At 40.2% G+C, this 25,845-nt stretch overlaps 1 long non-coding RNA gene across 1 annotated transcript in view; it reads left to right on the top strand.

The window, feature by feature from the left end:
• The window catches only part of LOC135315117 (uncharacterized), an 88,242-nt gene that overhangs the window by 4,522 nt on the left and 57,875 nt on the right, over positions 1 to 25,845 (top strand). Inside the window, exon 2 of the long non-coding RNA XR_010374562.1 lies at positions 281 to 401. This is a non-coding gene — a long non-coding RNA (uncharacterized LOC135315117). The remainder of the gene's footprint in view (positions 1 to 280; positions 402 to 25,845) is intronic.

Genomic DNA, 25,845 nt, shown 5'->3' with positions numbered 1-25,845 from the left:
TGGGTCAGTATTGCTTAACCATCCCTTGAAGCAGTAAAAGTGGCACAGAACTTTAATTGAGGTCTGGTGGTGTCACTGAGATGTTTCATTGTGTAAAAGCCATCCCCATTCCTTTCTGTAATAAAAAATAGCAATTATCAGGTAGAGAAAGATGCCATATTAAAATTCTGTAAATTAAGGGCATGCAATATTGTAAATGCTGTTTTTTAACATCTCATGCAATAAACTCTATGCTATTCTTAATTTTCTTTTTTCTTTTTTTTTTTTTTTTTTTTTTTAGCTTGAGCATATGAAGGGACTACTCTCTGGCACTGGCGTTGTGAGATTCTGTAGAGGATGGGGGTCAGGACTTCAGGATTCCTTGTCTAACTCTGCGAGTGATCCGTACTCTCCAGCATGAAGTATGTGGGAGGGGAGATTCGATACTTTTGATACTCTTGGGGGGACAAGATGTAAAACATATTTGCTTTGTAGTCCATAGGTGAAAAATGCTGCTTTCAGTTAAAATAATCTTCTTATCTTTCTTGTTAAGGTACTGCAATCTGGGTGGTCCAAACTCAATTTTGCTGGGTTAAATGAGTTTTGAGACACTTTTGTGGGACAGTGTCTAAAAGTCTGTTATCTCCCGTAGCCCCTTTTACCCCACATGGTTGGCAACAGATAGCAGATGTATGGACATGCAGATACATAGGAGATGGCAAGATCCACTAAAAAAAGTAAGTGGGGTCAGATGAATTTGCCTTGCAGGCTGTATCTGGTTTCCAGATGTGTGGCTAGATGCATCCTGTGTGAGATGCCTTGCTCTTGCTTTAGGCTTTGGAAGTTTCTGGAGAGAAGATAGTAATTTTTTAGTATCTCCATATAAACTCTTGGTGGGAGCGTTGGGTGGGTGTATGGGATTCTGACTTTCTAGAAAGCAGTTAGTGCATATGGGTGTGGTTTGTAGCTGCAGTGGTTTTCTCTGTAGGCAGGAATGCATGGAGAAAGGTATGAATGATACCTTAGTAAAGGATTTACCTGTTTCTTTATGCAAATATCTCATCTGTAGTGCTCTCAACTTGAATTTGAATGTCACCCAGAATCAATATTCTCCTCTAAGGGACCACATCTTCCTCTTGTGGTGGCACTTTCAATTCAAGCTAGCTAATTTTAGGGTGTCAGTTGGCGTAGAGCTTCACTCACACACAGAATCCCACAGCCCTGCTTCAGAATTACGTGGTATTCAGGTGAACTGGACAAGTTCTAGAGGAGCCAATCTGACAATAGTTAAACCCACCCAACTGCAATTGTGAAGTGTAGCTATAGATACTAAATGGAAAACCTTCAGGACATTATGTAGTGCTTGTGAGAGGTACTTAACTGACTGCAGTGGGGCAATAATTTATTCCTTAACCTGTGAATTATAGCTGCATAGCTGAGTATAGCACAAGAATTGTCATGCAGACAGTCCGGTCTTCCACAGCTCTGACAGTTCTGTTCTTTCAGTGAAACATCTTAATAGGCCTGTCAAAATATGCATTGTGATCTCTTGTATTCTGGAAATGGATCTAAAACCAAAGACTTACTGAACAGAGACACGAGGGTACTGGAATAGTGGGGACCCTACCTCTGATCATGTGCTACCTGGTTTTGATCTGGTGATTTTGGAAAAAGAAAGACTCAATCTCCCTGAGCCTTTCACAGCTTTGCAAGAAGATAAACGTTAGTTTGGGGTGAAATGATGGCTTGCTTGTCTCTGCTTTGGCTGTTTCACCAAGATGGTATGTTATGAATGAAGTAACTATTGCAAACACAAAAATGCTTGTTTCAATCTTTTTGTGACAGATGTGATGATGTAGAGGTGTGGGATGGTTCAGTCCAGATACGAATTCTGTGTTCAGCTCTCAGAACAGGCTATTCCTCATGCAGGGGAAGTTATATAGTAAGTCCAGTTTAGCTTTCATTTGGACATATTTTATAGGAGTTACGTGTACTATGTGGTTCATAATTTCTTTTCTGTGACCTGACTGATGTCCTTAAAATGGTGCTTTGCTGTAGTAATAGTTACGTACGAGGGCACTCAGCTTCCTTTGTTGCACTCTTTTGCAAATCCACCCAGAACAAGATCTCAGCTTTGGTAAGTGTGTTTTTAGCCCCGGATGTGCCTTCTTTATGAAATATGTTCATAGATTGATGAGTAGTTGTTCTTTAGTGGGGCTGATTTAATGTCGGTTTAACTCAATTTAGTGTCTAAAACCCCACTTTTAAACTAAAAGTTTTATTCTAGAAAACTTTTTGTAACTTTTAAAGCTGTTTCTGAATAAGACTAGATACTGGGCTAGGTTGTGGTTGTGTAGCTCTTGGCATTTATTGCAGCATGAGAAGCAATACTAGAGAAGAGGATCTTCACCAATTTTCGGTCCTGTCTTTGTAAAATAAGAGAACTACAGATTTCACGGATTTTAAGAGCAACTCACACACAACTTAATGACAAAACCCTTCATTCCGGATTTCCAGATTCCACTAATATATTTCCTTTGCAATGAGAAATATTACTTTCAACTTCTCAGTGTTTCTCCTCCATTTAAATATCATTTAGTCAAAGAATGGTCATGAATTTGCTAAAGAACAAAGTAGCTTTGTCAAATTGCAGCCTTAAAAATCTCCCTTTTATTTATGCAGTATTACGTGGAGGAGGGCCACAAAGTTGATGAAGGGTTTAGAGGCAAAGCCATATGAGGAGTGGCTAAAGCCCCTTGGTCTGTTCAGCCTGGAGAAGGGGAGGCTGAGGGCAGCCCTCGTCGTGGTCTGCAGCTTCCTCACAAGGGGAGGAGGAGGGCCAGGGGCTGATCTGTTCTCTCTGGTGACCAATGATGGGACCCAAGGGAATGGCAGGGAGATGTGCCAGGGGAGGGTTAGGCTGGATATTAGGAAAAGGTTCTTCCCCCAGAGGGTGGTGGAGCCCTGGAACAGGCTCCCCAGGGGAGGCATCACGGCACCAAGCTTGGTGATATTCCAGAAGCACTTGGACAATGCCCTCAGAGAGATACGGTGTGAATTTGGGGTTGTCCTGTGCAGGGACGGGAGTTGACTAAGTGATCCTTGCAGGTCCTTTCCAACTCAGGACATTCTATAATTCTATGAAGTGTAGATGAAGAGTTGGTGTTACCCATCGACTGCAGGTCATTCCTAGAGGAATGCAGCTGAATAAGTTGTAACTTAGTTTACGATGCCCACATCTGAGGGCTCAAGAGAAACTCTGATGTCCGCTAGGTAGGGCACAGGCTGGAAAATGTCAAGATCTGTTTTCTGTTTCTTATTCTGCCATTGACTCGCTCTGTTATGTTGGTCAAGTTGTTTCACTCCTGTCTGCTTTTGATTTCCCTGTCACTCTTTTGCCTTTTTCATAAAGGAAGAAGCTTGAACAGTGCCTGGCACAATGAGAGGCCCAATGCAGGACCCTGTCTTTTAGTGTCCTTGCTGTATTAAATAGTAAGTTGCTATTCACCTATGCAGACATGGAAAAGAAATGTTGCCCCTTTTACCTGTAGCAGAAGTCTTCCCATTTGATTTATACATGTTAGTTAGCATTTTGAGGTATTACCCTTTTCCTAGAGTGGAAGACAACACAAATACGCAAGTTAGTAGCCTTAGTTGCAAAATCTTCCTCTCTGTATTTGTAGATTTGGTTAACAATTATATCCCTATTTGCCTGAATCAATGGTAAGGTCTGCACGCTGAGTTGTATAATTCACCTCTACATGCTTTTAATATTATTCAAAAGTAGCAGGAATAAATGCTGTCAGTTGAAGCAGTAGATTACAGAACATGAATCAGTGATAAAAATGTGCAAATGGACCTGACATCAGCGGTGTAGCTGAAATATTGTTTCATGATTGCTCTTAGGGATTTGCAGTATCTGTCCCCGCCATCTTTAATAGGTAGCTGTTCATGAATCAAATACAATTTCAGTCAAGAAGCAGCATGCCAGTGGGAGGAAGTGTATGAACATGAATTACATAATTATTATTCCACTTGCTTTTATGCATTTAATCATAAAAGAGCAGAAGCCTGAAGATATGAAATAAATCTTAAAGGTATCATAATCCTAAACAAGAGCAGCAACACACCAACATGTGCCCTGTAAAATATAAAAAGATTAAGAGAGTGATTGGGACACTTCTTTATTTTCGTCTTTCATGATCATTAGGCAATAATTCTAAATTAGCTTACCATATTTGCCTCCACTAAGTCAACAAAAACTGGAGAGAACTGGAAAGTTATTGGCATAAGGAGATATGTGGATGTACCTTCTCTTATTAGAGGAGAAAAAGGGGGGGAATTTTATCTGTAGTTTCTTAGGGCAGCTGTCACTGTGCGATAGACATAACCCGATGCAGTGATGTCTGCCTGAATTTGCAGAAAGCCTGAAACAATAGATCTGAGGTAAAAAGTGCTTCATCTTCTGTAAATGGTTGCTTACACCAAGGTCAGTCATGGATTTTTGTTTTTTAAGGTATCAGCATTGTGAACTGTGACCCTGTTTATGAAAGAACAGCAGGAGTCATGCAGTCGATTCTTGTCATCCTTGGACAGTTTATCCAGGCTGTAGATTTTGTTGCGAACAGAGATGCATGGATGTGTGTTGGGGGTAATGAGCGTAGTGATAATGGAGGGTTGATAATACTGAAACTGTGTTTGCATTTCCCACAAGTGGGATATGTCCCAGGGCTTATTATGAGAGATGGGAAACAAGGAAGTTCCACACAATGGTGGAGTCTTGTGCCTTCCCCAAGGGCAGCTCAGCTCAGCCTTTTAAATTTTGAAACACTGTTCTAAAACCTGTCATGGCTATGCACAAGCTTTTTCCAACAAAGGAGCAGTACTTTCACTAACAGAGAATAAAATATATTTAGTTATAGTTGCCTTTATTTTTAATATAGGATGGGCTGCAGGAATAATAGGTCATTGCATGGGATGTGCCTGGATCCCATTGCACAGAGAACATCTGGTCATTTAGCTTAGAAAGTATCATGATCTCATGGAAATTGTCACAGTAGGCTTGTTGATCAGTATTAGTACTCTGGACGTAGTTTACTGACTCCCAGTGTAGATGCGTTTCACTCAAGCTCCATTCAGAAATGGATTCCTGAACAACCTGAAAGAAGGATTTATTTTGTAGCCAGCGAACAATGGAAATTAAATTAATTCTTCTTGCCTATGAGTGGATATCTCTAATCTTTTTCCTTTTTAGGTACATTTCTAAGAATTAGCCTGCCTTGAAGCCAAATACAGAAAGCAGAATAGATGTTTAGTTGTGAGAGTGCAGAGCTTTAGTGTGTCCATAGGTGTGGCAGAAAAGTGAGTCTCTTGCAGGAGGTTAGAAGCAGTGTATCTTGGTCTGTGGCCACTGGCCTAGGTAAGGAGACATTTTGGGTTTTGTTGCGGCACAGTTTGTTTCCTGGTGGCTTTTTGCTCTTTAATCAGTGATTTTGATGGTTCACACCTTTTACCCTAGGCTTCTAGATAACTGCCATTCATACCTAGATGAACCATCTTGCTGCCTAGAAACTACAGCACATCTGTTTTGCCCTGAACAACACAGTATGAGATCCTTGAGCCACCTCCAGACTCAGAAGCAGTGTAACATTTTCAACTGGATGATCTGCCCAGCATAATTCAACCTGACGAAGGGTAGAGCTTATCAGCTAAAGCAAAGCAACAGGGCGATTTGGCCGTAATGCTTTCAGAACATAAGCTGGTATCGCCACGTGGCCCTGCTCTGAGATATGTGGGTGCATTAACACAGCTATGGCTTCCCTGTGATGTGTGATTGCAGCTAGTGCGCGAGGGTTTCCACCGTGCCCTACAAACACCCCTCGGTCTCGCTGAACGTCTCAAAATGGCAGAGAAGAAACACACAGAGAGTTGATTTAGCTATAGATTGCTGGTCAAGTCATTAATGGCTTTGTTTCACTTCACTGTACCGCAGGTGGGAACAGGCATAGCCCTTGTTCCTCTCTTTTATATGACCACCTTTAGGTGTCCTACAAACATACACATTCAATAGGAATGCCTTCCCATTATCTTCTCTGCAAGGAAGGAGCAGTTCTTGGGCAGAAGATACATGGCATGTTAATAAAGCTGGCTGAGGCGTTAACCTAATTGGAGAAAACAACCTAAGAATCTTATTTTGATTACTTTAATTCTGTATACATCACTAACAAGCCATAACAGGAAAAACATTTTATCAATATACTGTGTCAATGGCCTGGAGATTAAGGGTAGCTGAATTCTAGCCCAAGCACAAAATGTGGGACAAAGTACTCCTATACAATTTAATCCTTTAATCCATGCAGTAAATAAATGTCTTTGATGTGAAGCACAATCACTTTGATTACACCAGCAGAGGGGAATAATTTTTTTCTTCTGCTGCGTTATGCAGGATAAATAGGAAGAAGGCTGATGGAGGTTTGACAGATTAAGCCTTATGGATGTACTTTCTTCCTGTCCTTTAGACAAGCTAATCTTTGGATAAGGGCACTGTTATTAGCAGGACATGCCACGGCGCAGTTTCTTATCACCAATCTCTGGAGTATGATAAGTAATCTTCCACAAGAGTTGTGTTATTGATATGGGATGATGTAGTATTTTTCGGAAGCTCTGCTCTTTAAAGTGGTCTGTGAAAGTCCACTTGATAACTGCAAGGTCCTGATCCTGTACATTTCAGTACTTGGCTCAGTCAGGCTTCAGGTGTGGTATCACACCACCACCGTATCCTGTATGAAGTCAGAGTTCACCCATTCCATGTATTTATGGTACATGTTAAAATATTTGGGGATATTTCATTCAAATTTTATGAAATTGTTTTGTTTTCAGAAAACAATATAATGGCTGTTGTTTTGAAATTAAATGCATTTCATGTTTTAGAATTAATTATTTTTATTTTCAAACTTTAAAAATAGTAAAAATTAATTTTATTTTTATTTTTTTTAGTTCAACCAGAAACAAAGTGAATTCCAGCTTTTTTGGTGGGGTGCAGTTGGGAAGCTCTCAACTTTAGAGGCATTTCATTTCACGTCAACTTAATACCAAACTATATATTTTTATTTTTTAAAATGGCAAGCAAATAGAAAAGCTTTTTCATAACTGTGCTATTGTTGCTTTATATTTGAAGCTGATGTGCAGCTGATATTTTAAGGAACCCCAGGTTGTTACTGCATGCCACTGGGCTACATTATGCTTTGAGGTTGCATTGCCTTGGGGCTACCCAATTAAAATAATTGTGATTCTGCTACAACGATGGGGTAAGAGATCACTGTGATTAAAGATAGTTATTCTGAGAGTACGGATTTGCTGTAGATAAAAAGATATTTTCAGACTGAGATGCATTTAGCAAGGGCAGATAGAATTTGAAAAGATTCATCCAAAAATGATGAATCCTTACACATACTGAGTGCAGTGTTAAGTAGACAAAGTAGCATTAACTAAGTTAGTCGTGTTTGTACATGATGCAGATATTTGTGGGGTACGTCTATAAAAAGATGAGGAGAGCTGTGATGCTTCATTCTAAGCTTCTTAGTACTTGCTATTGATTACCAATGGTAACTCTACCTGGACTTCCTATGGCAGAGCTGCCTTCCACTGGGTGCTGTGCAGGATTGGGCCTTTGAAAACTCTGGGGATAAAACTGATGGTTTAAAAGTGAAGGAGAACTTAAGCAGGATGGATTATAATAATCTAGTGAAATTAATTAAGATCTAAATGGGGCAGGCCTTTGAATATCTCCTGAGTAAATATTGGCAGGATTTAGGGGTGTTGAGCTTAGTTTGTCCTTCAGAATTACCTCTTGGCATCCCTGTTTTATGCTTGCAGTGTGGCTCCTTGAGAACTTCTGTTTGTTAGTTACACCTGATTAATTACACAGATGCAGTTCTGAAGTCTCGTATTTATTCTTGATTTGTTTTAGCCTACTTTATTAGAAAGGCTATTGGGCCCCTTAAAACTATTTTTATTGTTTAAAGCCTGTGCCTGATTTCTTTCTTTCTTGGTTTTGCACCCCAAACCTGTCGTCCTTTTCCGAAGTTTGGAAAATATTATCCCAAATCACACGTGGATCCGGCCTCAGCTATAGGGAGATTATTTAAATTCTAAGTTTGTAACATCCTTTTTCTTGAAATGTAGTAGAGCAGATTATTTCAATTTATTTTTCTTTAAAGAAAATAAAGAAAAGGTGGTGGATCCAATTTTATTTTTATATAATAATTCATTATACTCTGATTTTTGCATTATCAGTCCCTTGTGATATCTCAGATATATTTTTAAGTGTAGAGCTTAAGCTCTTTGTGAAAGAACTGTCATTTTCTGTATTTATATACTGCCTTCCACAGTGGGGTTTTTACTCATCCCTCCTCTGTGTTATCGCAATGTAAATAGTAAAGTGATGATGCCTTTTCCTCACAAATCCAGAGGGGCTCTTTCGTACAATGTTTTTTTTTGTTAAAATGTAATATTTTAAGCCTGATTTTCCATTCTACAAGCTATAAATCATACCTGTTTACAGACATGTATAGAATTCTGTGGACTAATGGTTTGAAAGTGCTATCACGTGAAAACAATGGTGTCGCACAATAGTTGACTCCCTCAGGAAATTACATTGCTATCTCAGTACTCGTGAGGTTTAAAACTGTCAGTACTTGGTAAAGATGAGTAATAGCAATCCTAGGTGTTCTCAGCCTTGAGTTTTAAAATTGTTTTCAACTCTCAATGCAAATGTCCCTTTCAAGGTGAGAAATGTCACACCAGAAAGGCTGAAAAGTTTCCAGGCAATTACACTGGTGAATAAGTGTGTATGGATTCTTGATAACTTCTAAATAAGCTCTTTTAAAATAAATAATAATAGTGAGAAAGACAAGAGCCTCTCGTAATTTATATATAGGTTGACTGGACTGGAGAAAATAAGGCATTCAGTAAATCTGTAAGGCTATTTACTGATTGTTGAAATCTAGAAATGATTTATTTATCAGTGATGTGCTAAGCTTGCCACTACAGATCCAGCTCTACAAAGGCTATCAGGTATAATGTAATGACGTGATCTAATCTCAGTCAGTGACATGCAAAGCCCTAGATCTGATTTTAAATTGCAAACCAATATAATTGGCAGTAGACCATCTGCAGATTATCTCTTGTTAATTTGAGAGAACATACAAGCGGCAAACAGAAGATACATAATAAGCAGCAAACATGGCTTCATTTTTGTCTCACCAGTAGCACTCTCTGCTGTTCACAACAGTGTCTTACACAACAATTTTTTTCATGTTCATATTTATGGCAGGAATTTGGCTACCCTTTCAACTGATGCAAAAAGCCTGCTTTTGTCTTTTTCTGGCAGCGTTAGGAGCTAGAAAGACAAAGACACTGAAAGAGGATTGTTACTACTGTGATTACTACTGAGCAAATGAAGGTTACTATTTCAGAGGAGAGAGAGGAATTTGTCTAACGTATGTTGTGATTTTCATCATTCTCTGCTGACATATGACGTTGGTCGATGGACACCCAAATGACAACATGTTCATGTTCAGCACAACTAAGATTGAATTGCTCTGTTGCCCCTGTGTAGCACTTGAAAGTAAGAAGAATCTGGGTCAGAGATGCTATATGGCAAGTTCTTGGTCAAACAGTTGGTTTCTATGAGAGTGGGATTAGAACTCCCTGTGGTCTGGGGAACACCTGAACTTTGTCTTTGGTTGCAAATAGAGCAACCATTTACATGCTGGCTCTGCTATTGAATCACTCGGTAGTGTAGGACATATCTGCATCCCTATGGTTATTCCCCTCAATCTTTCTACTCTACTGTTCTTGGTCTCTTGTTGCATCATGCGAAAAGGCTCAGAGTAGATTCCCTGCTGCAGCAGCTCAGCTCCCCATAGCATTTGATGCACTGAGGCCAACTTGACTGCTGAGAATCTGCAAATTGCTGGGAACGTATCAGGGGACTGTGAAATGCGTGCAGCTAAAGCCTCCATATCCTTCCCAATAACTTTGTCTTCTTGAACATGAAGTAAAGCACATACAGGATGATGTGTTAGTGCTGAATGAATTAGGCTTCAGAACAGCATAGCCATCTGAAGTGAGATCTGAAGTGAGTCATAATGATGGAAAGGGTTAAACATGATGTGCCCAGGCTGTTTCCTATTCTGGACGTGATACTTTTGGCTCACTGCTCTGTTTGGCTGCGCAGCGGACATAGAGCCACTTTGGGTACCTTTAGGTTGATCCCACACTAAGTTGTGAGCACACCTGCTGGGCAAAAAGAGGACAGGTCTTCTGAGATAAAGACAGGTTTTCAAAAAACAAGCTGTAAGATTTCAGTGTGAGAAAACAAGAATCCTAGTACATGAGAAAATACACACATTTCCGTGAAACTCTTATTTGTAGCCACATTGAAAAATGAGTTTTAAATCCCTGTGCGGCAAATTCCCTGTGCTGATTTTGTCTGGGAGAGTGTTAAGTTTATTCAGAAAAGCTAGAATGAGCCTCTGTTTTGGATTTGTGCTGAAAACAGTGTTACTAATACAGAGATGTTTTAGTTGTTGCTAAGTAGCGCTTACACTAAGTCAAGGACTTCTCAGCTACTCATGCTCTGCCAGGTGCACAAGAATTTGGGAGGGGGCACAGCTGGAACAGCTGACCCCAGCTGACCCAAGAGATATCCCACACCATACAACATCATGCTCAGTGTATAAAGCTGCGGAAAGAAGGAGGAAGGGGGGGACGTTCAGAGTGATGCCATTTGTCTTCCCAAGTAACCACTAAGCGTGATGGAGCCCTGCTTTCCTGGAGGTGGCTGAACACCTGCCTGCCTGTGGGAAGTAGTGAATTAATTCCTTGCTTTGCTTTGCTTGCGTGTGTGGCTTTTGCTTTACTTATTAAACTGTCTTTATCTCAACCCACAAGTTACCTCACTTTTACTCTTCCGATTCATTTCCCCATCCCCCTGGGGAGGAGTGAGCGAGCGGCTGGGTAGTGCTTAGTTGCTAGTTGGGGTTAAACTACAACATTCCCTTATGCAAAAGAGAATTTTTATTACTTCAACAATTATTATTATTTAACATGAATTTGAAGTAACCTTATTCCAAAGAAATAGCTAAACTTGGTTGCAATTCTTTTCCCTGTCATTATACTTTAGGGAAATAGTACATTGTGTGCCTGGAGAAACCTGAAGACCCTCTTAGTAAACTGCCGGGTATGCCACAGAAGGAAAGGGGGTATATTTAGATGCTATACAAATGGCAAAAATAAATCTGGTGCCATTTGGTATCAGGCATAGGTTTGTAGGATAAATGGAAAGAGTAAATATTTTTTTAACATTGTATATCTCTGAAGCATAGCAGGTAAAAGCTGAAAATGCAGACTTAAAGCAACTTCAGGCAAGAAGAAGCAAAGAAGGATTAAAGCAGGTAAAGGAAGTTCATAAATGGATGGCTGAGGGAAAGTAGTTCTGTGAATCATCTAGTACAGACAACTGTCAAAGATATGAGGCTCTACAACTATTTTTATCTAGTGCTTTATGGCTGTGATCTGGAAAAATGCTTACACACATGTATAACATGGAAGCAATTCCATTGCTTTCAGTGAGTTAGGAACAAATGGGGCAGCCATATGTAAATACGTTTTCAAGCTTAGAGCTATCAGGCTCTCATTCTTTGTGCCTGTTCAAAGCATCCACTGAAGTCAGTAGGAATTTGGGCCAGTTGGAGGTTTCATCTGGAGTTCATTTGGAGCAGTCTCATAGCAGAGCTTGTATTTCCTTTCAGGATGTAAGTCGTAAAAAAAGAAAAAAATAGGCAGCCATTTCACCCCTTCACATGGCCTATTCAAGACAAAACATATTCTGATTACTGCTCATGGAGGCTAACATCAAGCAGACCATTGCTTAGCCTGGAGACATTTTTCCTCCCAGCCTTATAGTCTTAGGCAGATGATGACTTCAGCAGATTGCAGGGCTTGCTGAAGAAGAGCTATGAAAATACAGCCAGGCAAGCCTCACGCTAATGACAGTGATGTCTACTGAGGGCAGGCTGAATCTCTTGAAAGTTTAAATTTGGGGTTCCTGACCACATGGTGAATGCCATGAATGGCTTGATGCTAGTTCAGGAACTCGTTGTCCTGTATCCTCCCTGCCTGGGCTGAGCACGCTTTCTATATCTTGTATTTAACAGCTAACCACCCTCCACTCCGTCCCAAATGTGGCTTGGGATGGACAAGCCCTGGGTATGCTTGATGTGGCAGGGTAGTCTGAAACAATAGGCCAAATATGGCCACTTGCTAAATTATTTATAATACAGTTGGGAAAAGTGAATACGTTGATGTCTGTGTATCTCTAGGTTTTTCTGATCTAGTCCTGAAAATTGTAATTATGATTTCAGTTATGACTTTTGCCTTTAAGGATCAATGACACATATAAAGCTGCCAACTGTTTCCATTATCAACAGAATAAGATCTGGCTTTTTCTTGGAAGCCTCTCCTTTTTGACTGTAAGAAACAAAAGAGTTTAAAAATATTTTTTCCCCAGTGGATTAATTTTCTATTATGTATTGATACACACTCGGAGAACAGCACCTACCATACAAACATCATTCCTTACCTACCAGTTACCTAGAGTCATTTAGTTGAAAGACCATTATACACTCCCACTGTGAGCAGATCAACACCATGCATCTATGAAACAGTCCATTGATATGGACATAATTAGATTTTTATCAGTTTCAGCTAGGTGTAACCATTTCATTATAAGTGACCTGGATTAGCTTCTACATGTCTCCCTCATTAAAACATATAGCACCTGTACTAATGGGTTTTGTTTCTTTCAAGAAGTAATGAGGACTGGCATATCTGCATATTCTCTGAGCGCACCAAGAACAGAGACAAATACTCCATTTTATTACCATCTGACAGAGACATAATGATTGCTGAGAAACTCATTACCATCGTATTATGCAATGATTTAGCTTGAAAACCTTGCCATGCTGCAGCCTGGCAGTGGTAGAACTCTTGGAAATGCATGGGTTTTTGTTTGAATAGTGTGAGCTGAGCTGATTCCCTTCTCCCCATGTGCTGTACAGAGTCTATTTGCTTTGCAGATTTCCAACTGATTTTGAGTGTATTTCATTACTGCGCTGTGTAATTAAGGAATATCACTGAAAGTTGGTTAGAAAACACACGTGATAAACTTACAGGTAGTGCAGGGAGCTTGTACTAAAGGCAGAACTTTGAAAATACTTTTTTCTCCTCTCTCAGTACTCCCTTATTTACGCCCCCCCATAATACTGTAGTTTATAGGTAAGACATGCTGGTATCTCCTCTTTTGAGGCAGCTGTTGACAGAGTTCTTGCTGCTCTTGGTCAACTTTTCTGCAGCTTCGCCGATGTAGACGGGTACTTACAGATAAAAGCTTTTTAGCTGCAATTTGTGTCTTCATTCTTTGTGCAACTTACCCTCTTCCAACTGCTACTGCTGAGCTGATTTCTTCAGAGCTCAGTGTAGTGCAAAGACCATGACAGAAGATGTCACTGAGCACAGTTTATCATTTGAACACAAAACCCCTCAGTAATGTGAAATAACACAGTTCATCTGGCAAATGCTGGCTGCAGTCTCTCTGCCTCTGTGCTAGACAGGGGAGAGGGGTGTGCTGATAATTTGTCTCTGTCATGTGAGATAGGAGGTCCTTCAACATACTAAATATCTGTATGGTATTCAGGAATGCCAGTTCTAACCCCTTCCAGCCCGCTTGACAAATTCACTTTGAGGTTTAACATTTTAGTCTATGTGAAGGGGTGGGTGCTTTAGAGAGAGATGCCGCTGCTTTTCCTTACACTAAGTAGTAATAATTCTGTAAGTAGCCAACATCATTGTACTCTGACAAGTGCTCATTAGCTTGAATTAAATGTTTTATTGTTTCCATGCAGTCTCTGGAGAGAAACACCCATATTGCAAATTATTCACTAATTAAGTCTTGGTAACAGTATTAGTGTAGAGATGAAGATGGAACTTATTTCTGTCCTAGCCAGAATGGATATTTCTGGTGTAGGGGTCGTGGTAGCAGTGATCAGAAAGACAAACAAGTGCATTGGTCTGAAAGCAATGTTTCCATTTCTCCTTTCAGTGTGTAGGATTCATAGTGCTGAAATATGTTTAAAAATGTTCATTCTTTCATATATGTATAACAAATACACAGTTTTTAATGAGGGGACAGTAAGGGACTTTTGTCATTTTGTAAACTTTTTGAAGTTCAGAAATTGTGTTAACATTTTGGATTTCAAACATTGAGCAGCTCTAACCAAAAAGCCAGGCTGGATTCCTGTTTGGGGTGGCACTGACATTTTAGATCACTGAACAGCTACTTCAGCAATTTTGATACCTTTGGAAAAAATTTGTTCTTTTAAATAAGTTCAGTTATTAAAGAAACATACAGAGTGTTCACACAGATATAATTTATTTGGTAAGCAAGAGGAGGAGTGACTCAGGTAGTGATCTGACTTCAGCTGTTTAATTTCAGTACTGTAGTGAATGGATAGAGATTAGTTCCACGCTATCCTTTAGAGGAAACAACCTGTCTTCTGTGCTGACAGAGAGACACCAAATATGGATGCCTAAAATGAGACAGTGCTTTGTATTCAGCAAGAAAAATGATGGGGACGTTTTGTAAACCACCTGTTTTCATCTAAGCAGCAATGAGAACTTTGCAATACAACGAGTTTCAAGACTTAATTCAATCCTGAGCTTGTTTACCTATGTTTTAGTATTTAGAAAGGAAGGGGATGGGGAAACTTCTTACTCTGTCTCTGTTGATCAACATTGGTGCGCAGGTTAACAGTTTCAAATGCCTGCTGAAAAAGATAATGTGAAATTGATAAAATAGGCTGTGCATACCTGAAAAATAGGTGGAAAGCTTTCTCCATATTCAGTGTTCGATCATGTAAGTAATTTAGCTGTGTTATGTCATAGAACTGTAAACAGTATTTCACCTGGGAGAAGTGCTATCGGTTTATAGAGCAGGCTTCCCAGTTGGAAAATGAACCATATGGTGCATATGTCAAGCCCAGGGAAGGAGGTGAGCTTCTCAATACACAGTTAACAGATTGACTCTTAATTAAGATCAGATGGTGCCTACCATTAATCAGATACCAAGGCAGTCTATTTATAGTTGTCTTGATCTTGGGTGTGTGGTTGTTACATGAACAAATTTCTCCACTCACCCAAAATCAATGGAGTTTCACTGATGCGAATGAATGTTGAACATAACCCTTAGTCTGTGCTGGGGGAATTCTTGTGAGTGGAGATGAGAACCTAACTGGACAAGCCATCTGTCTGCTGCTCATGTGGTTGTAACGTTGTCATTCTTGGAGGAAGACAACACACAGAGCAGCAGGGAACTAGGAAGAGCTGTGCACAATAGAACTTATTTCTAGAGTGCACAAAGGGTGAGATCCCTTAGTTTCTTCAGCTGCCTGCTGTTTCCATCTAGTTCTTTGCTCTTCACCGTGCTTCCAGATCCTAGAAGGCACAAGGCATTTCAGTCTGTTGGAAAAAGCTAATTTGCTTTCAGAAATATTAAAGGTTATTTAAAAAAAAAAAAAAAAGGTTGTTTGTATAAACCAGAGAGATCTAAAAGTCCTTGGTGGTCTCCAGATGCCATCAGCCCAGGCAGTAAGAGAAGGAGAGCCAAGACTTGTCTCTAACCTCTTAAAGAAGTCCTTTATAATACAATTTGCACAGCCCTGTGCAGCATAAAGTTGTACCCCTTGGTTATCACTTCTAATAAGTTTTGGTTTATAAATTCCTTCTTCATGCAGTCCTGCCCTGCACTGCTGGTGTTCAAAGCCAAGCATTGAATGAAGACATTCGAGACAAAAGGATACAAACTGATAATAAAGTTTTGTTTTCTGAATACATTTAAGTTAGCCCCAACTGGCCCGTCTTCGAAGTTGCCCCAGAACATTCGGCAATATTGTGTCAGCCCCCACAAAAGCTGGCCTATTCTTCTCACCCAGTATGAAGCATCAGGCTGGCATTTCATTATCACTAATGCCATCAGAGAAATATTTCTCCTGTAATGCAAGGGAAAGGGAAGAATACACTCCTCCAGAAGAGTCTGTGGGTAATAGTTACTAGCTAAGTTTGGCACTGGGGCTATGAAAAGACTTTCTGCAGATCACAACAAATTTTTTTTCTTTTCCTGTAGCTTTTTCTGCACTTTGGCAAGGTCAATCACTCTGCCTGTGCTGTGTATTGATACATATAGGGTGTGTAAGAAAGAGCCATAATAGCTTTTGGGTAATAAGAAAGAAAATATGGTTGTACCCAGAACTTCTTCCAACAAACTGTAGGATTGCTGCTACAACATACAACTTTGGAGCTCAAATGCTTGTCCGTCTTGCATTATTCTTGCACACAGAATTTTATGTTGATTGTATTGACTAGGAAGAAATAAGGTCACTGCCCAGCGAGCCACTGAGCTTATTACTGATGTTGTAAAGGATTGTTTTTCTTAAGTAAGTACAGGGATATTGGTATCTGAATTATACCACGTGCTTGTTTTGGGTAAACATTTTTCTGTAATTCAGTTTGAGAGGGATCTTCCTCTTAAAAGCATCAGACATGTCTGCATACTAATAGGAGATTATGCTCTTTAGTCCTACATATTGGAGTGATTTAAAACAGGTCATTTAAGTCCAGCAGAAGTTTGTTTGCTGCATAATTATGAAATGCAAAAGATAGCACCCAAAATGACAACCAGGATGCTGACTTTGGTAACCTCCTGTCTTTGGAAACAAGAGTTGTGTTCATTCTTGTGTTTCTTGGGTTAGAAGGCTAGTGTGTTTTATTGTTGTAAAAAGAAAAAAATTCCATTTCATAGAGAAAAACAGTGAAACAAATATAGCTGTACAAACTTAGAAGGATGAGAACTGCTGTTTCCCAAGCACAGGTTTGTGTTTGCAGTGTACAAAAAGAAGCCTGTTGTTCTTGTGTGTTGATGGTTTTTGTTTGTTTGTTTTTACTTCCCTTTTGAGCTGTAAGCAAAGCAGGAGGTTACTCTGTAGTGAGCATTATCTGGTGTGGCAATAGGATATGGAAGAAACCGATTTGTGGTTATCCTGTACGAATAAATTCTGGGGAAAATTCTTTTACATCTCTAAGTGCTCAATCCTTATTCTAGAGTTTGGTAAGTGATTCTTTCCAGTGAACAAACCCCATTTTTTTTCTCCTATCTAGAACCATAAAAGGTTTTTTAAATAGTAATATGCACACTTTAAGGCTTTAATATAAATTCTTACCTCAGTGGCCGTGTCTATATGACCAAGGGAGGTCCCAACACCAGGCTTTTACACCCCGGCTCATGAGACTGCAAGTGCAGCTGTCAGCATGGCAGTGCCCTTTGGAGTGTGTGGCGTGTGGCGGCAGGGAGGTGCCTTGCGCCAGCCTCCCGCCCGCGCCAGCCTCCCGCCCGCGCCAGCCTCCCGCCCGCGCCAGCCTCGGCGCTGCTGCAGCGGCCCGCGGGCGGCAGCCGGGCTGCCAGTGCTGGGGCCCTGCGCAGCCTCTCCCTGGGAGCATAGGTACAGTGCCTGCGGTGGTGTTTCCCTGGCTAAATGGCACGCTGTAGCAGAACAGCTTCTTTTTATTTGCTGAGGTTTCATTGTCTTTTAATTTAGGTGAGTTTCAGTTTGCTCGAGAGGAATGTTTTATGAGTCAGTCAGAAACTGTATTCGTGACTCCGATAAAGCAAAGGCCTGTACTTGCTGTGAAATATGAGCCTGATTCAAAGCCCTCTTGTGCACTTGGAAGTATTTCCATTGATTCCAGCGGGCTTGGATCTATTCTTATTTCTGTGAAAATTCTGTAATAAATGAAGCTGCTTTAGGTCATTGGGAATGAAGATAACAGCTGTAGGTAGAGCGTTATTACTGTGGTGCCAATAACCTCCAACTGTATTATGGCTGTTACAAGGTATCCATGGGAAATGGTTCTTTTAGTGAGGGAGAGGTGGTTTCAGGGTTCTGTAAGTATTTTCTTGGCTTTTCACTCCCGGTTTGTACTGGTTTCTCTTAGGTTCCTGACTTCTTGTTCTTTTTTTCCCCATTGGTGTCCCAGTCACCAAGGGAGCCAGTAGCTCATGAGATACCTCGCTGGATTCTAAAGTTTAGCTTCTAACCTGGATAATTTATTTAGACCATCAGCATCTTGCATAAGAGGCTTTTATCATGTAGCAGTCTCAGACTGTGTCGGGCACTTATATAAGAGAGTGTGTTCAGTAAACAGAGCTCTGTGAAATCCTGTGTCTATACGATGTTGCTAGAATGTACTTCTAGCTTCCCCTTAGCTGATAAAATGCTTTTGATACACCTAAAATTAAATGTTTCCCCTAGTACTTCTTGTTATTTGGTAAACACCTTCCTCAGATATCTAATTGAACTTAAAATATACATAGCTTTTTCTGTCCAATCTTTTGTTTCTCCATTTTTTAGCAGTGGTGCTGGTATGGCTCAGAAATGCTTGAGAGCTAATCGCTGCTGCAGGACCATCAGAGGGGAAAAAAAGCATGCAGCGTTGAGATACTGAGCACAGAGACACAGGTTGTTAGTAAGCCTTCTACCAAGATTCCCGGAGTCACCCAGTTTGAAAAATCTCTTTCTTGCATTTGCTCTCCCCTCTTTTCTGTAGCTAGGAGTTATAAAGAAAATGTTATTATTTTTAATTTAATCACAGAATGTGGTACAGCAGGTAATGGTGCTGGTGATGCTGTCAATGTGCCTTGGCTCAGAAACAATAAAATCGACTCAAAAGGACAGTGAGGACTGTTCGGTCTTGGAACTCTTCAATCCTCATCTCCTCTGTCGAAACAGGTGCCAATTAATGCAGTAACAGTGGATGGCTTTGATGTAGAGAATTCTAAATGGGGAACAGGAATAAAACTGCTAACTCATTTTATAGATATTTCTATATAGACCTTTGAAAGTGTCCATTTGTTATTTGTTGCTTTCTGGGATTTGGTCAGAGAAAACCTCCATGTCTCTTTGCTAGTCTTATGGACTTGATCATCAAAATTATTTTGCCATTATTTCGTAGATTTAGAGATTAAAAAACTTAAGTGTTGGATATCAAACTGTAAGCTGTAGCCAGTCTCTTTGAAACAGGGCTGATTTTTCTGTTCTTTGGTTCTGATTGGGGTTTTTTTGGTGTTGCTTTGGGGTTTTGTTTGTTTTTAATATAAACAATGTTCTGCTTTGCACAACTGGGTTTTAGTTTGTCTGATACTTCAGAAAAATATCTTCAAGTTTTCAGTTGTTTATCTGCATTTTTAAATGCAGGGTCTATTCAGGTCATGTTTTTCCTTCCCTTTCCTAAGGCTTGTTTTAGGTCTTTGATAATATATGAAATATTGTCAGGCAAATTAGAAACAATATGAATTGTCATCATTGGTTTAACTCTATCAAAACCAAAGCATAAGGTTTTCCAGGTACTAAGTTATCTTGCTTTTATTGTAATGTTTACTTTATTACTTATCTGAGTATTATAACAATATACTAGATAAAATGGTCAGGTATATTTGCATATGTATAGAAGGACTTTTTGACAGTAACAAAAATCTTAATAACTGAAACGAAAACCAGCAAACAATTACTTTTTTTCCTAGAATTAATTAAAAGATAAATGAGACTAAGCTGTTTACTCTGTCCATTTTGCTGGTAAATACATTATGGTCTGAGTTTTCTAAAGCAACTAACCAGGGAACAAATTTGAGTGTTTTGCTTTGACTATATCGTGTCATTCACATTCCAGAGACACTGCTGACAGGTCTAAAGTAGCATTAAAGAAACCCAATTATGTTATTTATAGGTATAATACCATTGATGCTCCTGAAATTTAAACATGGTTGTTGCGCTAATGGCAGGAGTCTGAGGAGTGGCTAGAGAGAGACCCTGCCGTTGAGTCATGAGGTTCAGAGAGGACCCTCTTGCTTTCTAAACTCCTTCTCCGAGAGGAGTCTAGGTGTGGCTAAGTCCAGTCTTAGTCTCAGAATTGGTCAACAGTTTATTTTCTAAGGGTTGTAGAAGTAACCGCTCATCAGGGTATTTGTTGTTAGTAACTACTCTGGCAGATGCCCAGGCCAGTCGCGTTCAGTGAGAACGATCACGGCTAGATTAACAAATAGTGCAATTTATTAAAGCATCAGATACACAGGTTCTTTGGATTACCAGTGATAAGACTGCTGGTTACAAGACACACATAAATACCAAAGGTATGAGTACACTGCTAGGCTACAAGTATGCTAAACAAATATGAAGTGACTCTAATATGAACCAAAGCCACTCTAATACGTTAGAGATTTAAAGCGACTCTCTAGAGGTTTCCAATCTTACCCAAAGGCATCCCAGTGAGGGAGAAGAGAGGCTCAGCCCGTTTACTGGTCCCAGAAGTCAGAGGGGTACATGATGGGATCTTCCCCAACACCCTCTTTCTCTTCACACATTTTGTACTATTTTTTTAATCTTTCAGGTGGAGCCTGAGTTACTCTAGTCATACATACCTTTATTATTATTGGTGTAAAATTTCCTCACTTTGCTTTTAAAAGCATAGACTAGAAGAAATTGAAAGCGCATGCCCAGTGAGGGGTGGTCACACCTTAGGGGCGGGTAACTTTTGGGATGGAGGTGTGTTTTGGTATTATAATGATGATATAATGAGCAAAGCTCACCAAAAGGACAGCACTTTGTCAAAAGCATGACAGACTGTTGGCCCAGGGTAGCAAATGTGCAGCGCACCAGCTCCATGGTACCTCGAGTTCCCATTTATCACAGAGCCTGGCCGTGATGCCTCCACACCACTCCACCCTCTGAACAACTCCTCTTAGAGTCAGTACGCCAAGCTCTCCTGGCATTGCTGACATCTATGGTTACTAGGGAACTTCCGTGGAATGGATTTCTCACATAGCAGCTGCACTTCACCCTGACAGCTTCTTCATTGCTGTACCTTTTCTAAAAATATAAGTTTAATTTCTAAGTCACCTCCAGCGATTATTCCACAATGATGCTTAAGTAATTTTCCTTGCCCCATCGGTATTTTTTGCATCCATTTCTACTGCTGTCATGTGTTTGATTGAGTTGCATATAGTCCCAGAAAGTTCTGTCCTGTGATTTAAGTTTTTTGAAATTTAGTCTTCACATTCAAAGATGCGCAGGTTCAGATAAAGTTATTTTCTAAATTGTTTCGATTTGACATGTCCATGTCCAATAGGATCCTCTGAAATCTCTTGAGCCCTGACTACTTGTAATATTTGAATTTCAAATTTGAAGGGAATGGATAGCAACTGTACAACACTTAATATTGGTTTAGCTAAATAAGAGAAAGTTATGGGAAATCAACAAAAAATGAGTCTCCATCCTTGGTCCAGTTCTGTGCAGGTTGGTTTCAGTAGCACACATTCCCTTCTTTACTGGGATTGGAAAATTTGGTTTTTTTGTTCCTGCCTGGTCTGCCCAGTTTGAAAAACTAACCTAAATGTATCAATTTAGATGAGAAACACTGTTTCCCTAGCATACACCCATGGAGATTCCTGATGGCCATTTGGATGAAGCCCAAGCTCTTGTAGTGGTTGCCTGTGGTGAAAGTTCAACTGCTTTTGTGCGTAACAGACCTCTGGGCATGGATGGAGCATGTTCACATGGATCCAATTGTAGGATCAAAGCCCTCATTAGCTCTGCTCAGGCTTTTGTTGGAAGCTGATCTTTCATTTGCACAGATCTCTGCTTTACCACTGTGGAAGTGTGTAGCTAGATCACATGAATTTGCAAACAAGCCTAGCAGAAAGGCTGTAACCACCACATTAATTCTTGCTCTTGTGACACAGTAGGAACTTTGCAGCCCACCCAGCTGTGTGTATTGCACCCAGTCCTACATGCACATGTAGAAACAAAGCTGATCTGTCTCCTTCAGCTAAAAGTTTTTACTGAACCTTATTAAAGAATTATCCTTATGATATAGCGCCTACCTTCTTGTCGTTGCTTTCTGGTCCTGAATTCACCATAGGGTTTGCACCATTCAAGAACCTGCATATTTCAGATTAGCTTTCAGTGAATAACTGTTGTGCTAATTCAGTGGGGGAGCAGTTGGGACGGAGGGGTTTTGCCGAGGAGCTAGCATTTCTGAAACAATGCCATTAATTCTCTAAGTGATAGTAAGTGTAGTTTCACATGCACTTTGAGCCAGCATAAGCAGACATTACTGCCAAGAGCAGCAGTTCAACCCTTCCTATGCCCCTGGCTACTTTTTCCCATCCCAGAATTGCCCTCTTTGGTGAACTACATTGTTTTCATTCAGATAAGTTCACTGATCCACTTCCCCACATGGCCACACAGATATTTGTCAGCACGACGAAGGAGTGGAGCTGGGAACAAACAACTGGAACCTGGGGGGAGGGCAGGACTGCCTTTTCTGGTGCCTGCCTCACATAAAATAATGTTATTTTACATCCTGCTCCTTTGGTTCTTCACAGGGTTCCCACTTCAAAGTGCCTGTGCTGTAACATCTGGTTAGAAGAGCTTCAGTGAGAGAATATTTGTTAAGTATTAGAAGATGGGCTTGGTTAGAGTTTGAAAAAGGGTTGGAAGTTCTCTCTCAAGTCAAGAAGCCTAGAGTTTACTGCAGGGCCAGACTGGGAAAAGGTTCTGGAAGCATTTTAAAAATCCATCATCTGGAGGCGTGGATTTTCCTGGATGATTGGCTTTCTTTCCCTAGCAGGTTTATTGGCTGGTCAACCCTCTGACTCGGTTGCAGTCAGTGCAAATTTAAGTAGATTTTGAGTTGTTTTCTATTATACATGGCTATTTCTTCTCCAGCTTTGGATTCCGGAGAATGAAGGACGATGGTGTCAGGCCACCTAAGCTACCTGTCTTAGCTGAACATGCATTTGCTGCCCTGTGGAGTACTGAAACACTACCTGCTTCCAGCACTGGGATCCCTGCCAGCTGGAGAAACGTGGGGGTACTTGGACAGACAGTGCATTGTCCATGAGCTATGATCACAAGATAAACCTTTTTGGTTTGTCTCATTGTGCTTGCTGCATGGTTAACTCTGTGAAGGGACTTGCTCATTCTTATGCAGGGCCATCTTTACTCAGTCTCACCAGTAACGTCACTGCAACTCAGATTTAAGTGGCCAATTTTTTAAAAGCTGCTACAGTCTTTAGGCTCCTAATGAGTCCTAAAACATGAAGTGAATTCCTATTCACTGAGACTGAAACAAAAATAAAAGAAGAGAGCTTAGTACTTTCTCTGCTGTCTGTTTTTCTTGCCTTTTCATGGGTGAATTATTATAAAGGAAGCTATGTATCCATGGAGACATGTATTATTATAATGATAACTGGAAGGGGCTTCCTGTTGAGGAAATAATAAGTGTATGTTAGGTTGAATAAACTCCAAGAGAGAAAACTCTCTCCTTCTGCCTGTCCCAGCATGGTGCCCCTCTGCAGGAGCCCTGATAATTTTTACGTAGAGCACAAGGGAGCCGCTTCTCACAGCACCCATCTCTGGCTGTGTTGGGGTCTCCAAATGGGAGCCCACATGGGAGGTAATAGAGCTGGGAAATGCATTTACCTCCCTCTAGGTCCCATCTGCTGTCACCTCTCAGGCGGGAACCCTGCCAGTGATAAAGTGGGTACAAAATCACAGCAATAGGGAAGGTATGATGCGATGTTATCCGTTTGCTGTGCGGAGGATCCTGACTGCTTTGGGAGGAGAATGGCTCTCAGGGGAGAACACCATAAGCTGTGAGTTTAAGAGAAGCAGAGCTTCTAGAATAGCAACTCAAGTGCTTTTCTCTATTAAGGGCTCTTTCAGAGGAAAGAATGCGAGGGAAACCTTAGAGGGTTCCTCTTTGTTTTAGTAAGTTCTGCAGCAGTAGGCAGCCTGGCTCTTAGTCCTCTGAGTCAACTGCATAAAGCTGGTAAACTGGGGATGCTGGTAGACAAGGCACAAAGGATAACCATGGGAAAACTGTTTGGCTAAAGTCTTCTTCCTTTCTATGTACTTTTTCTACTGTGCACCTTTTGGACAGTTAGGGTCTTTTGCTGAAGAGTACTTGCCCAGGGTTGGTGTAGGGCTTTTAGATTTTGTTTTAAGTAAGCTGCGAAAACATAACTGTTCCAGCAGGGAGAGCAGAGAACCATGCGGAGTGTATGGCTGATTGAAAAAAAGAAAATAAAATTACAATAATTAAAGGAAATCACTGACCTTGGATTAAATGTTGCTGTCAGCTGCTCCGAGCATGGAGCTTTGCATAGCTGTGGAGCGATTATGCAGATCAGATGCACAACCAACCAGAAAATAGGAATTCTGTTTTGTGAAAAGCTAGAATCGTGTAACAGTACCACAACAGCATCTCTGCACCCAGGGTGGCTGGGGCAGGACTCCTTCTGTCTGTATCAATAAGCCACAAACACAGAGGCCAATCAAAATTCTCCTTCGTTCAAAATCCTTTTATTCTAGATAGAAAATTTCATGGTTAATCATTATCATCTTGTTCCCTTGCTAGGTAATTAGTATTGCATTGTTGCTTTGTGCCTCTCCCTATGTTCCCTTCATGTTAGAGAAGTTTAATTGCCATTAAAAGAAGAGGAAATTAAAGGGATTTTAATCAGTTGGTCTGTCCTATCTGTTTTAAAAAGAAAAGCTGGAGTAATAGAAAAATAGACTGGTGTCTATGCACTCTTATCATCCATTTTGCCATTCATTACTGAATTGATGAGAATGTCTGCTTTGCATATTTAATCATATAACTAATTAAAATACTACTGGGGTTTCTTCCTGTCAGTGGGCCTATAGGCAATATTATAGCTGGTCAACAGGCTTTTGCCTAAGTATTATCTCAACTTTTTTAGATTTTCACTGAGAAACCAACACTGTGAGTAAAACATGGATGCTTACTGCAGTGTTCTTGAACCATCCATTGATATCTACAGCAAGATTTCATCTCATAAAGAGCTAAATAAAAAAAAAATCTTCTCTATGAGAACTCTTTAAGTGTATACTTTAACATAAGGGTTTTCTGGAAGTTGTTTTCTTAGAGATTTTCTGAATCAACACTTTGGTGCATTGAGGTTTCAGAATCTACAAATGCCCAATATCTTAATTATAAAATTATTAGTAAACTAACACTGAAGGCAGTGGGAGAGCGGTATAGGTAACAAAAAAGACTATTTTCAACTATATTAAGTATTCAAAGGCTGAGAAAATTTTAAAACAATCTAAATAGTAAGTCCTTTCTGGAATATGGCCCAACAAATAAAATCAGCTTAATATACTTTAATGACCTGGGTGAAAAGAAGAAAAAAAAAAACTGGTCTCATTTTTCTTAATCAAAGATGATGAAGAACTCTTATTGTTTTTCAGTGTTTCTTATAGTGAAGAGCAAATATGGATTTTGAATATAGTATTTGTTAGGCTCTCTTCTTTTCTGGAGTTTACAACAAAAAGAAAATCAGAGAACATTCTTTAAATAGCCTTGGAGAAATTTGCTAGAATAGGACTTCTGCAATTTGTTGCGTGCTGTTCAGAGGTGAACACAAACATGCCTCTACAAGGCAATTAATACAAAGCAAATTGTTAGGGACTTCAGGCTGTACACACTGGAATAAGCAAAGGGCTCCCACGGATTTCAGTGTGCTTGGAGTCAGGCAGTAGAAATGAGATCCTGGCAGTTCTCCAGTGCGAGCTGATGGCAAAACTCCCATTGCCTCATTAGGAGCAGGATTTTATACTAGGTTTTGCTAAGACTTCATTCCCACAAAGTTTTTAGCTTCAAAAGAAAGAA

The sequence above is a fragment of the Phalacrocorax carbo genome, chromosome 10 (genome assembly GCF_963921805.1).
Source record: "Phalacrocorax carbo chromosome 10, bPhaCar2.1, whole genome shotgun sequence".
Classification (NCBI taxonomy): Eukaryota; Metazoa; Chordata; class Aves; order Suliformes; family Phalacrocoracidae; genus Phalacrocorax; species Phalacrocorax carbo.
Note: the sequence above shows the minus strand (reverse complement) of the source record. Positions and strands in the feature narration are given on the sequence as shown.